Source organism: Periplaneta americana, chromosome 2 (assembly GCF_040183065.1).
Source record: "Periplaneta americana isolate PAMFEO1 chromosome 2, P.americana_PAMFEO1_priV1, whole genome shotgun sequence".
Taxonomy (NCBI): Eukaryota; Metazoa; Arthropoda; class Insecta; order Blattodea; family Blattidae; genus Periplaneta; species Periplaneta americana.
Genome location: NC_091118.1, coordinates 45,136,479 through 45,149,650, shown reverse-complemented (window position 1 = coordinate 45,149,650; position 13,172 = coordinate 45,136,479). Strand labels below are relative to the sequence as shown.

The 13,172-nt window shown below is 33.3% G+C and overlaps 1 protein-coding gene across 2 annotated transcripts in view; it reads left to right on the top strand.

The window, feature by feature from the left end:
• Window positions 1-955: 955 nt before the first annotated feature.
• LOC138693074 (E3 ubiquitin-protein ligase TRIM9-like) overlaps window positions 956-13,172 on the top strand; it is a 409,349-nt gene continuing 397,132 nt past the window's right edge. Inside the window, exon 1 of one of the 2 annotated variants that reach the window (XM_069816661.1) lies at window positions 956-1,146. The gene's annotated coding sequence lies outside the window, so the exon portion shown is untranslated. The remainder of the gene's footprint in view (window positions 1,147-13,172) is intronic. The other variant, XM_069816669.1, reaches the window with a different exon arrangement.

The following is a 13,172-nucleotide window of genomic DNA, read 5'->3' as shown; positions in this document are numbered from 1 at the left end:
CCTATACAAACGTGAACAGTAAACATAACTTTTTAAAGCTAATAAGCAATCTTATTTAAATTATAGAACATGCGTATTAAACACACGAATGTTCTAACTTATTTCTGCTACAGTGGAGGAGTCAAGACCTGTCCTATGATTTTGTCATGTGCCATGTCTATATCACCAATGGGTATGGAGAGGGAAGATAGGTTTTAGTCTGAGATGAACTTCCCTGTCGGTAGATTCGTATAGATAATACCAAACATCATGTTTCTCTGATGGCTCAGTCTTTTCCTTCTCGCACAGCTCACATGTCAGGTCTCTCCTCCTCATCAATACGACGGAACACAGCAGTGTTGTCAGATCTTGGAAAAATATTTCCGGAGATGGTAATGAAAAAAATCCTGAGATTTGTCCACAATTTCCGGAGGCACTTTCGAAAATCACATAAAATGTTATTATAACCTTCTAACTATTACAATACATGAACCTATAATAAAAAGATTTCTACTTAAATTTTTCTACTCACCAATTTGATTAGTAGTCACCACCACCTTCCTCTCATAGATGTTTCTCCAGACCAAATGTGTTCGTTTTTATGCGTTACATATTTTATATTTAGGGCAGCATTAGTAGTCAAGTTATAAAATATTAACAAAACTTTAACTATATAATGTTCATTTACCAGTTTTAATGTATGCCAGAGATTGGTTTTTCTAAAAAAAAAAAAAAATAAATAATTTCCTACATAAAAAAATCTGGAGATTACAACTTTATTTCCTATTTTTCCGGGAAGTTAAAAAATTCCGAAGATCTCCGGAAATTTCCGGAGACCTGGCAACACTGGAACACAGCGAGCATTTGATGTAAAAAAAGAAACAGGTTCTGAACCCAAGTTTGTGGGGTGAGTGAATATTAGCAAGTACACTTCCTCCTACCGTTCCCCTATACTTGTCTAAACCAGTAATGTGCATCACTTGCTTTCGAGAGCAAGTGCCTTGGCGTTGGGCATAGATACGTACCACGAAGTTAGGAGTGGGGAATACGATCACTGAATTAGCAAGACAAACATCAGCACGCAGATCAGTGGTGAACTTTGATTAACACAGCTGCATTGTTTGAAATGAAAGAAGAAAACGGTAGTGTCAACTGCTCCTGTTTAAGGTGTGTGAAATATTATTTAACATATAATTATGTTTTGTGTTATTAGCGATTTTAAATGATTTTAAAGTTTCTATTACATTTTATGCAATATAACTTAGCCTAATCATTCTCATGCCAATTTATTATTATTATTATTATTATTATTATTATTATTATTATTATTATTACTTTGATATTGCTTCTCATCCTACATAATAATTAAACTTTACATACTCAATTTTATTCATATTTTCGTCGGTTGTTCTTCAGTTTTACATTTAATTAATGAATAAATGTATTTATTTATTTTATTGCTAGTAAGTATGAAATGAATACAAGTTAATACAATGTAAGTTGAACTAGCCCACTCCTGAATGACTAAGACTCGTGCTCAGGAAGGTATTCCAATACAGACAAAAATAAAATTAAAATTGAGGGCGAATACAGATTAAAAAGTGTTTAATATGTTTAAACAAAAACTATAAATCCAATAATTTTTTTTAATTTTTTTTTATTAATTTGAAGAGGATTCGTGGTTAAAATAATATTAGAATAAAATTTGTTTAATAATCTGGGACCTTGACTCATGCTATGATAAAAAGCTGCATTGGTTTTACATTTAGGTTCAGACAAACGCAGAGAATTTGTATTTTTAGTTCTATATTTATGTATAAACCTTTCAAAGTTATTAAGATTTCTGTGAAAATATTTTAATAAAATAAAATAAATTTGTTTAATGTCGAAAACTTTGAAATGTTTAAACAACAATTCAGTTGAGTAATCTTTCTGCTTTTTAAAACAAATTTTAATACTTTTTTTGTAGTAAAATTAACGGATATAGATTGGATTTATAAGTTCCACCCCAGCCTATAATAACAATTATAGAATAATTATATAATAATTATAGAACAAAATCATTCATTTATTTCTTTATGCTTAGAATTAGAAATTGATAGGCCTAACTGAAGGAACTTAGTCATCTCTACGTATTAGTTATAACATTTCATTGTAGAGATTATTTCAACCCAGCATACTGAACCTAGCTGAAGATTTCATTACTTGGGTTGACTGAAAAGTTATTTTAAAATATCTTCTACATTCTATACAACTCCATTTATGCCATCCGAATTGCAGCTGGAATTAATAAATTGACCCCCCTAATGAGCGTAAAATAAAGGCAGAGTAACGAACAAAGAAACGTAACTTGATAGAATTTTAGAAAAAGTTCCCTCATTCAGTTTTTTCCCGTCGTCCTAAATATGCTGCTAAATTTTAAAAATGTTTTGTTCAACATATGTGTACAGTCTTGGCCACAAAAATGACCTATCTGTTGCGTGAATTTGTCTAATTTCACCTTCAGGTATCGCCCGGTTCACATGACTAGGGAAAAGATGTTAATATTGCACAAATTTACACCTTGAATATATATATATATATATATATATATATATATATATGTATATGTATATGTATATATAGGCCTATATATATATATATATATTTTAGATTATTTATAGGTCTTTATCTATGAACAGACAGAAAAGCAAGAAACAAACAAAACGAAGGAAAAACAGAGTGGAACTTCGTTCACGTGTAAAACCTAAGCTCTCACGAAATAAACTGAAGTCTTCCGAAGGGACTTGCGTATGGTAGCCGGCATTTTATTGATTTATTTGTTTATTTAATTAATTTATTTATTTTAGTAGGTTATTTTACGTCGCTTTATCAACATCTCAGGTTATTTAGCGTCTGAATGAGATGAAGGTGATAATGCCGGTGAAACGAGTCCGGGGTCCAGCATTTGCTCATATTGGGTTGAGGGAAAACCCGGAAAAAACCTCAACCAGGTAACTTGTCCTGACCGGGAATCGAACCCGGGCGACCTGGTTTCGCGGCTAGACGCGCTAACCGTTACTCCACAGGTGTGGACTTTAATTAATTAATTATTTTGTTTGTTTGTTCATGAACTAATGAAAGATATCCCGGTATGTAATAAATAGAATCTTGCGTTTGGTTACTTTGAATAAAAGGTAAGTGTACATCGATCATACGAGTTTCGTACGGTGAGTAAGTTGTAAGTCAACAGTTCAAGCTTCAGTGAATCACGCAGTTTTCTTGCATGTGTGTCTACATCTGTTTATTTGGGTACACATGTGTGTTTAAGTCGGTGAACAACCGATATACCGCTTGGATTTAATAAAAAAAATAACGAAGTGTATATTTAAAATCAGCTTATATGCAATAAAAGATAATTTTTACTAAGGATAGACGAAACTCAGGAGCCACCACATTTCGTCCAGACATGCAATTGGGAAACCATTCGAGCTAAGATAAAGATACATGTACTGAAATATATTAAACAATATTCAATATCTATGTAATGCAAACACACGCTCTCAGAGACGTTCTGAAGCTGTGTAGGACAATATCTTGAGCTGCATAACAATTTGTAACGATATACACTTATAAAACACATTCGAATTTCTTCCTACAACGGTTTTTGTTTGTTAACATTATGTATTAGTCGTACTGATATAAAAGAAATCAAAGTTTAAAAAATTTGAACAATTCAGGCGCTACATACAATTTTTAGTTGGCATGGCTACCTGGCGCTCGGAATTTGTTTACTCTTGATACTTTAGGTCTAATTAAATCTTGGAATTAACAAATGAAAAAATATAAATTTTAGCAGAAACTTAAAACAAGACACATTATTAATGCGTGTTTTACGAGTCTCTACAAATAAATACAATCAAAGACTGTAAACATTTTAAGTGTTTCAAATGAACAATTTTTCCTTCTTTCTGATAAAATACATTTTCTTCTTTTCTAATAAAGTGCTCGTAGCACTCATTTCCAACAGTCTAGCTTTGTTTTGTTTTCGCATGTTCACTGAACAGCAGACCTGAACTAAGTCAGGTTGGATGACGTCAAGGTATACTCCATACGTACCACACTGTTGCTAATCGCTTGGAGACTATAGGAAACCAAATGCAGGACTCTAGTAATGAATAACAACGCAGCTCTTCACGCAGATGTCTCGTAGAGAAGTCGCACACTCGTAACGATACGGAGAAGGGCTGAAGGCGAAGTGGTGAAGCCCTGTTTGACGTAACAGCAGAAGAACTGTTCTAACATAAGCGATCTTTTTTATGTTTCATAATTTATTTTCAAGCATTTATTCTCTGTACAGGTACTTCCTTTTAATAGTTCCATTATTCTCAGACTGTAAATCTCTGTATTTATTATTATTATTATTATTATTATTATTATTATTATTATTATTATTATTATTATTAGGCCTATTAATATAATCACTAGGGCTAAGAATTGTATGCCGTTACATTGCTCTTCATGCGCCTCTAACGTTAGGTACCGGTACGTAATTGCGTTGGGGTGGAGGATTTCAGTGTGTTTAGTTGAGCAGTTAACTTTAGTTGATCGGTTACATTACGACCGAATACTGCTATTCGTAACAGGCAACATTCAACGTCCTGTAAAGAAGAATAATAGCAAGATGCCGAGGACGAAATTTGTGACTTAATTTCAATTGAGGAAATTTGTAATAATGATACAGATTTTGAGATAAATAATGCTTATGTAAAATATTTATAATATTCCCGCATCGTTTCTGCAGAAGTTGAACGAATTTTCTCTAGATATAAGGCTGTGTTTTCTAGCAACGGGCAGTCATACTCCTTTGAAAATGTGACAATGTGGTTTGTTATTCACTGCAACAATATATGAAATGAAAAATTATGTAAAACAAAAACGTAATACACTATCATATTAACATAGTGAAATAATAAGGCTGATACTTGTCAATGTCACATTAGGTGTATTTTCTACAGACATAAAATAGCATGTTGCCAATGATGTGACGAAACTGAATAGTTGGAACACGAAATAGGAAAAAATGTAGCAAACAAGATGAAAAAAATACTGGATAAACATTATTGATATTTAGCTGTATGTAAAATTTGTGACAATTTCAAATGAGGAAATCTATAATAATGATACAGATTTTGAGATAGATAATACTTGTGTAAAATATTAAAAATATTATGTTATTGTTTCTGCAGAAGTGGAACGAATTTTTTCTAGATGTAAGGCTGTTTTTTCTAGCAACAAGACAATCATTCTCCTTTGAAAATGTGGTTTGTTATTCACTGCAACAATATAATATGAAATGTAAAATTATGTAAAACAAAAACGTAATACACCATCATATTAACATAGTGAAACTTGTCAATGTTATAGGCTATTAGGTGTATTTTCTACAGACAGAAAATAAAATGTCTTCAAAATAGTGCAGTTATTCTTTAACAAAGAAAATGATGTCTTTAAATTTTTCTTTAGCAGACAGTTGTGTTTCTAAGTCAAAGGAGTGGCTTTCAACCACCCAAATGCCGAGGACTAACTTACCGTGATGATAAGCATGAGTTCAAACGAACGAAAGACATTGCGTTAACTCACCCCAACTCTGAGACGTGCTCACAAGTTAAATGCGCACGAAGCGCACCTGTAGTATGTATGTATGTATTTATTAACACTACAATTGGGTATACACCCGGTGGCAGTGATATATAATATACAGTAATTACCATTACAATAATACAATAAGTACAGAAATAATAAAAAAAATGAAATAAAATAAAATATACGTAAATTTATTTCTAACTATAAATAAGTAGATGCAATAAACCTAGGACTATAAGTAAACTATTCTATAATTACGCTTACAATAAGCGAAAGTAAATCTAACTTATAAGTACTTCTATTTCATCCAACTATTACCAATTTAAGTAATTACATATCACCTTAATTAATTACATACCAAGTTAATTTCATATCTTAATTAATTACATATCACCTTAATTTATTTACATATCAACTAAATTACATATCATCTTAATTAATTATATATCAACTTAATTAATTACATGACACACCTTAAATAATTACACTGCACCTACAATTGCATTTTCAGTCTAATCTTCTCAACCTTTCCTTAAATGTATTGATTTTGAGAGGACCACCCTGAAAGATTGCCGCAGGTAAGATGTTCCAGTCTACTATTGTGCGGTTAACAAAGGAAGTCCACACCTGTGGAGTAACGGTCAGCGCGTCTGGCTGCGAAACCAGGTGGCCCGGGTTCGAATCCCGGTCGGGGCAAGTTACCTGGTTGAGGTTTTTTCCGGGGTTTTCCCTCAACCCAATACGAGCAAATGCTGGGTAACTTTCGGTGCTGGACCCCGGACTCATTTCACCTGCATTATCACCTTCATATCATTCAGACGCTAAATAACCTAGATGTTGATACAGCGTCGTAAAATAACCCAATTAAAAAAAAAACAAAGGAAAATTTTGCCACGTCCGTTCTTTGTTTTCTACATTTAAACTTCCTAATATGATCAGCCCTTCCTAAGTATGATGGTGTTTCTAATCTAGCATTGATGTCGGTCCATGCTTTGTGTCCCATTTGTGCCTTAAACAACGGCATATGTTTCTCAGGCCTAATAATCACTATCATCATCGTTGTGTTTCGAAAACCCATTCGAACAACGTAACATACGAGTTCAATATGAAAGCATGAAAGCAATGCGTTGGTAGGATATCTTCAAATGTGCAATTATCAATTGCATTTCAGCCTGTGCAAATCACTTGTTACCGGAATTGTGTTGAACTCTGCATTGTAACCAAAACGGGAAATCAAATATCACGATATTTGGTGCCAAATGCAGCTTTGGAACTGCGTTGCACGCCCGATTGAGCCCTCTTGATGGACATTTATTGAAACCAGAATAGTTGGTAGGTTCAATTGACCTTATGAAGATGTTTTGATGCACGTTTCAATTCATGAAACTGTTAATTTGTATATTACGCGGTTTGAATGCTTAAAACAAGTGACAATCCTGAATGAAGTAATAATCCGTGTATGTAGGAAATTACACGTAATTTCTGTCCCATTCATTTCTCATAATTGGCGTTCTAATTTAGTGGTGAAAGTACTCATTGCTGTTCCTGGTAAAGGTCTGACATGATCCCCTTTTGTGTAACAGAATAAAGGTCATTTCGTGGAATTAAATTCTGAAAATTGTGTGACTATCGCATACATGCTGATTCGCAATGATAACCTGTGATGTTCTTTTGTATTTAGTTCGTTGGATTAACTTAAATACATTTAGCAGTTACATTGAGTCCTTGCTATTCATATCATAAATATTTGTTTTGAAATATCAAAACTCTAAATACCGGTATATATAGTGAGGGTCACATAAGAACAGTTCCTAAACAGCAAATATTACCGTCTTGTCAGTGTTGCCAACTGTTACCAGATATCACACAATCCTACGCACTAAATGACTTAATTACTTACCGTACTTGATGTTGGAAGGTTATTCTAAATAATTCCATAATTCATAACATATATTCATAAACAAACTATACGAGAAAGGGATCAACATGTCAAGTATTTTGTCTGGCAATACGAAATTCATTGGTTTGACTAAACAATTGACTCACGAGACCTAACCTAAAAATGTATTTTGTTTGACCACATGAAATTATTAGTACTAACTCCCAAAACTTATCTGTGACGTTACGTCAAACAGAGCTTCATTACTTCGCCTTAGCCCAGACATCAGCCCTTCCCCCGTATCGCTACCAGACATCTGTGTGTAGAGCTGCCAAAATGCTCTAAAATTGTAACATTAGCAGAGCATACTTCCATGACACAAAAGCAAATTGCTGCAGAATGTGGTGTCGGTTTGGTGTGTACTTCCGTCTTGAAACTATACCAAGAAACTGGTTCCATCAAGCCCCAGAAAAAAAGGAAAATGTAGCCGAAAAGGAAGACTTCACTGCAATATGACCATTTAATTGTTAGGAAAAGTAAAATATATCCTAGAATACCTGCTGTCCATTTAACTTGCAAGTTAATGAGGGGGGAAAGGAATTGGTCACCCTACTCCATTATCTCTTGGCCTAGTTTCCTCATAAGTGGTGTCTTCTTGGTATCACTTGTGAGGTTCAGACCTGTCTTCGGACTGTTTACAAAACAACTTGGACAAAAATCACAATCCTACTCGCAGTAGTTACCGAATAAGAGGTTAAACATTTGAGAAAAAAGCATTTTGTATGAAAAACTATTAACTTTCCACCAATATGATAGGCTATTATAGTTTTTTGTTACATACAAAACGAGCAATTCGCTCTGAAAATCTGCAAGGCTATTTCACTTTCATCCTGTGTAAAATGCAATAATAAATAAATAAACAAACAAACAAATCGGTAAATAAATAAATATTACCTTAAACCTCCAGCAATATCCTAAATATTTGCGCCGTTTTTAAGGCGTAGAATAGTATACACTTTGTCAGAAATACTCAGACGTGAACGTGTTTCTGACATGATGCCTTCCCTGTAAGAGGAGGCTTGGATTCTCGTCACAAAAAACAGACTACGTTGTACTGTTTTGTTGCTTTCTTTAGATAAACGCATTCTACTAAATCGATGGAGCAGTGTAGGGGAGACTGTTGTACGTTTAGCATAGTGTACCTTTGAACATTTTTTGTTTTTTAATTTTTTACTGCTATCTAGAGGAATCAAACTGAAGTAGATTGTAGAGAAAGCCGCTAAGTAGCTCTGGTCTTAGTTTCAGTTTGATTTATTGCAAAGTGTGAGTTCTGTGAACAAAATACATTTTTTTAATACCAAAAATAAACATTTCGTTCATTGATGTATCCTTTCTAACACAAAACCAGATTGCATTTGTTAATATCTTTCAAGTACGGTGTGTTCCCTATCATCTAGTGAGTAATAACATATTTTAATTTCCATGATTTACTCGAATCTCTAGTTTTCGGAGCCATATTTGTTTAAACGTGCACCCTCTTGTACCTTTGAACACAAAACATCTTTACTAAGGAACATGTTTCAAATTACACGATACTATCGGTTTTTGTTTTTCTTCTATTTTAAGATCATGTCACGAAGTAAGTCTGGAGTTAAGAGGCCCCAATTGATTCGGATGTCTTGAAGAAAGCTGTTGAAGCAGTTATTGCTTCTCCAGGAAATAAAATCTAAATCAGAGAAGCCTGGTCTGGTTTATGATTGAAAATACATTTTAAATATAATTGTCAGTTTTTACAGCTATATTCCTACCTATATTCCATTTGTTCCAACTTACAAGAGGGTATGTTCCAAGGTACATGAACCTGTTGTACCTTTGAACACATTACATATCCCTTCATTTTATTTTTTCTATCCTTAATAGATCTGTAAAACAGGAAAATACATACAGGAAGTTGTAAAGGATTCTTCAATAATTATTTCAAGCACTTTTTCATTTAAAAACTTCATTTCCCAAAATTAAAAAAAAAATAAAATATGAAAAGTGTTTAAAGGTACAACAGTCTCCCCTACTCTGTAAAATCGTGCTTTTCTGTTATTTTTAATGCACTGCAATTCATACACCCGCAAGGAATATTTTAAATGAACAAATTCTGTTAACCAAAAAAAAAATATGAACCGAAAGCAGCTTTCAAACTTCACTTGAAACGTTACGGAAAATGAATTTCTTTTATTTGTTACCAATTCCTTTTACTTTATTTAAAATAGAGTCGTATAATCCTATTTCCCATGTCAGAGGGTGTAGCTTTGATAGCTTCAAATGACTGATAAGGATTATGTTTAGTGGGTGTGGAGTTCGTGTATATGACCCTACTTTGAAACTACCCTCAGATCAGACCGTTTATCTCCCGAAGGGGCTCGTCCAAAGCACCCATCATGCCTTATCACTTAGGGTTCATGGCCCATCAACATCCGACGACGCCCCTTGCGCGTGTTCATGAGCGCCGCGTCAATCCAGCAATCATAAAAATACCCATACGAAGGGTGTTGAATCACCTGTCAGGCTGCACGCCCTCCCTGCTCTTCTCATTCAGGATTTTAGCGCATTTCAGCACTTGGTTCAACCGGAAGGGGACATTTCATAGAAGAAATTTGTTTATCATAAGATGCTAAAGTTTCTGTGAACAGCAGTGTGTGTGTGCAATGTGAGAAAACTGCATGAAACACTACTTGTAGCTTTCGTTTTTTAATTTAACGCTATGGATCTCTGAAATTTCTAACGTCTACATTTTTACACCAATAAATATGAAGCTTTTACCACACATTTCTTACAATCTGGATATGCAACACACAAATTTTCACTTTGATATTCCAATCACCTTACTTAAAATTAATTTTTGTTTTTTTTTTATACTTTATTTCATTTTTATTTGTCCATAAAAGAGTTAAAACCATAGGACTTGTCAAAACGAGAGAAAGAGAGAAAACAATAATTAAAATATATAAAATACATTAAATTAGGATCAATGTAAACCCACACGTATATCATCTAAATTGTAGGGACCGAGGTTTGTTAAAATTCTTTTGATATATCTTTTAAAACATCTTAAATCATTCGTATTTTTAATTTCATGAGGCAAACCATTACATATTTTTAAGCCATACGTTTTGTTGAAACTTGTCAATCGATGTGCTGGAATATTAAAATTTTCCTTAAAACGAGTGTTGTAATTATGAAAATCACTATCTCGATAAAAATGGTTCTTATTAGAATGTATTAATTCCATAAGCTTAATTATTAACGAAATTATAATTGTCCCTATTTTCAAAGTTTACATTTTTTTCTTTAAATTTATATTTAATTTATTCCTGATAGATGTATGTAAAATATGACACATGCTTTTCATATTTTTCCAGTTTTTTTGAGAAAAAAATATTTACCCGTTTAGTTGTTAATTTTTCAGTTTTTTAAAACTGATCACATCCTCAACACATGGTGATTTCAATATTTTGAATAACAGAAGAAAACACATGTGTCAGTTTACTTCACATGCTTTTGTGGACTTCTATACAAAATTTCATTGAGATTGGAGAAAAACTACATTCATTAGAGCATTTTGAATGTAAAAAATTTGAAAATTGGAAAATCTAGTATCTACGTACAGTATATATATATGATATTATATACTATCGATGTCCTTCCTTTTTATACAGGTCTCCTACATAACAGCACAAAATATGAACTGAGTGAAAAGTAAAATTAGTTAGAATGAAGAACAAATTCTATCAGAATGAGAGCTGAGTGTCAGTTTAAAGGGCTGCAGTTTCACGGATGCGCTGGTCCCTTTAAATTCGTCCTGAGGGACTTTAAATTGTCATAGAGCCAAAATAAGCATAGATTTAGAAAACCGAAACATTATTTTATTTTTTAGATGTAAAAACAAAGTTTACATTTTTTAATGTTTTTTTTTTTTTTTTTTTTTTTTTTTTTTTTTTTTTTTTTTTCACCATAACCTTAATGAAGTGGCCGGCATTTATTGACTCACGAGTCAACCCCTTAGCACACAAACAGGGTGGATGGGTAAGGCATGATCTCCCTCCCCTTAGCCATCACTTGAAAATTTTGTTTGGCTAGAGCGAAAAAAAACTTCTGTCGTTTTTCTCATTCAAGCTATCAAAAGGATATTTTTTAAGAAAAGATAAAATAGTTCTTTATGAGACATGTTTATAAAAGTTCTCTTTTTGGCACGATGTAAATTTTGTAAAATGAAGCGAATCCGAGTTTTACAAATACACGAGAGCCAAAAAGATAACTTTACGAATGTGTGTCATACAGTGTTTTCCCTACTGTAGCACAAATTTACATAAAATAAATATTTCAAGTTGGAGAGGTTTTAAGATCACAATGTCATGGCCGTCTAAACTCAGAACCATTAGGAAGTAAGTATCCATGGAATAGTAGCATGTTTTATCACGATTTCATGGCCGTCTAAACCGGTCATATAATCAACAGAGCACTTAGGAACTGTTGAATGATAAATCTTGTTACTATGAGTACTATATATAACTTCAGAATAATAAGGGCTAAAATGTAGATATGAATGTTAAATTTGGCCGACGAGCTACGCTCCATACCTACCTAAACTGTTGAGGGTCGCTTGTAGGCTTTAGGTAACCGAACGCGGACTCTAGTTATTAGTGTCCAGGCCTGAGCTGCATCATGGTGTGTTACAAATTGTTTCACTGTTTCTAAAACAGTTACAACGTGTCAAAGGACGTAAGATTGTTGTGAAAAGCATGGCTAGCTTCTTATTTTCACTGATAAAGTGGGCCTCATCTTAAAAATAAACACGTACTGTATTTTCGAGTTCTTACATTTTCACGGCAAATTCATTTTCGAGAAAAATTGATTTAAAATATATGTGACGTTTCGTATTTCCTGCGGTTTAAAATGCGTCATGTAAAAATGTATAATCGGAAAAATTGTCATGGAAGTATAGGAATTTTGCCGGGACTTCATAAAAAAACGTAATAAGTGTGAAACGCATGAAAGAAGTATTACTCTAATGCAGCGGTGGGGAAAATGTGATCGTGCCCCGAGCCACTGTATAACCTGCAACGTGTATAGCACCTATGGAGGGAGGCGGACACCCGAAGGGAAAGTGAACCAACTGTCTGACTTATTAACGGATTTTCATTTTCCTTATGTCAAGCACTTAAATATAATTTTATACAGTACAAGACTACAAACTAATGTTTAGTACGTGTAACGAAGAAAGAAATGAACAATATCACAACCTAAAATTAACTGTCTTCAGAATGTCTCTATGACAAAGTTTTAAAATCAGAAATTATGTCACTTACTGCCAGTCGTAGTTGATCACGAAGGTATTTGTCTGTCAGTCGTGATCTAAATTTGGTTTTTACGACTTCAATTGTTGAAAATAATTTTTCACAAACGTAAGTTGTAGCGAACATCGCTTCAATAGAACAAGCGAAAGAACGAAGCTTCGGATATTTATGTTTTGGCGAAGATTTGAAAGTCCAACATTTGTCAAGTCCTTACATCTAGCTTTCATTTGACATCACATTGTAAATCAGTGAATTCAAATTGAAGAGCTAACCGCATTATTCGTACATCTGCTGAAAAAAGGGTCGACGTACAGAGATGATGATGATGATGATGATGATGA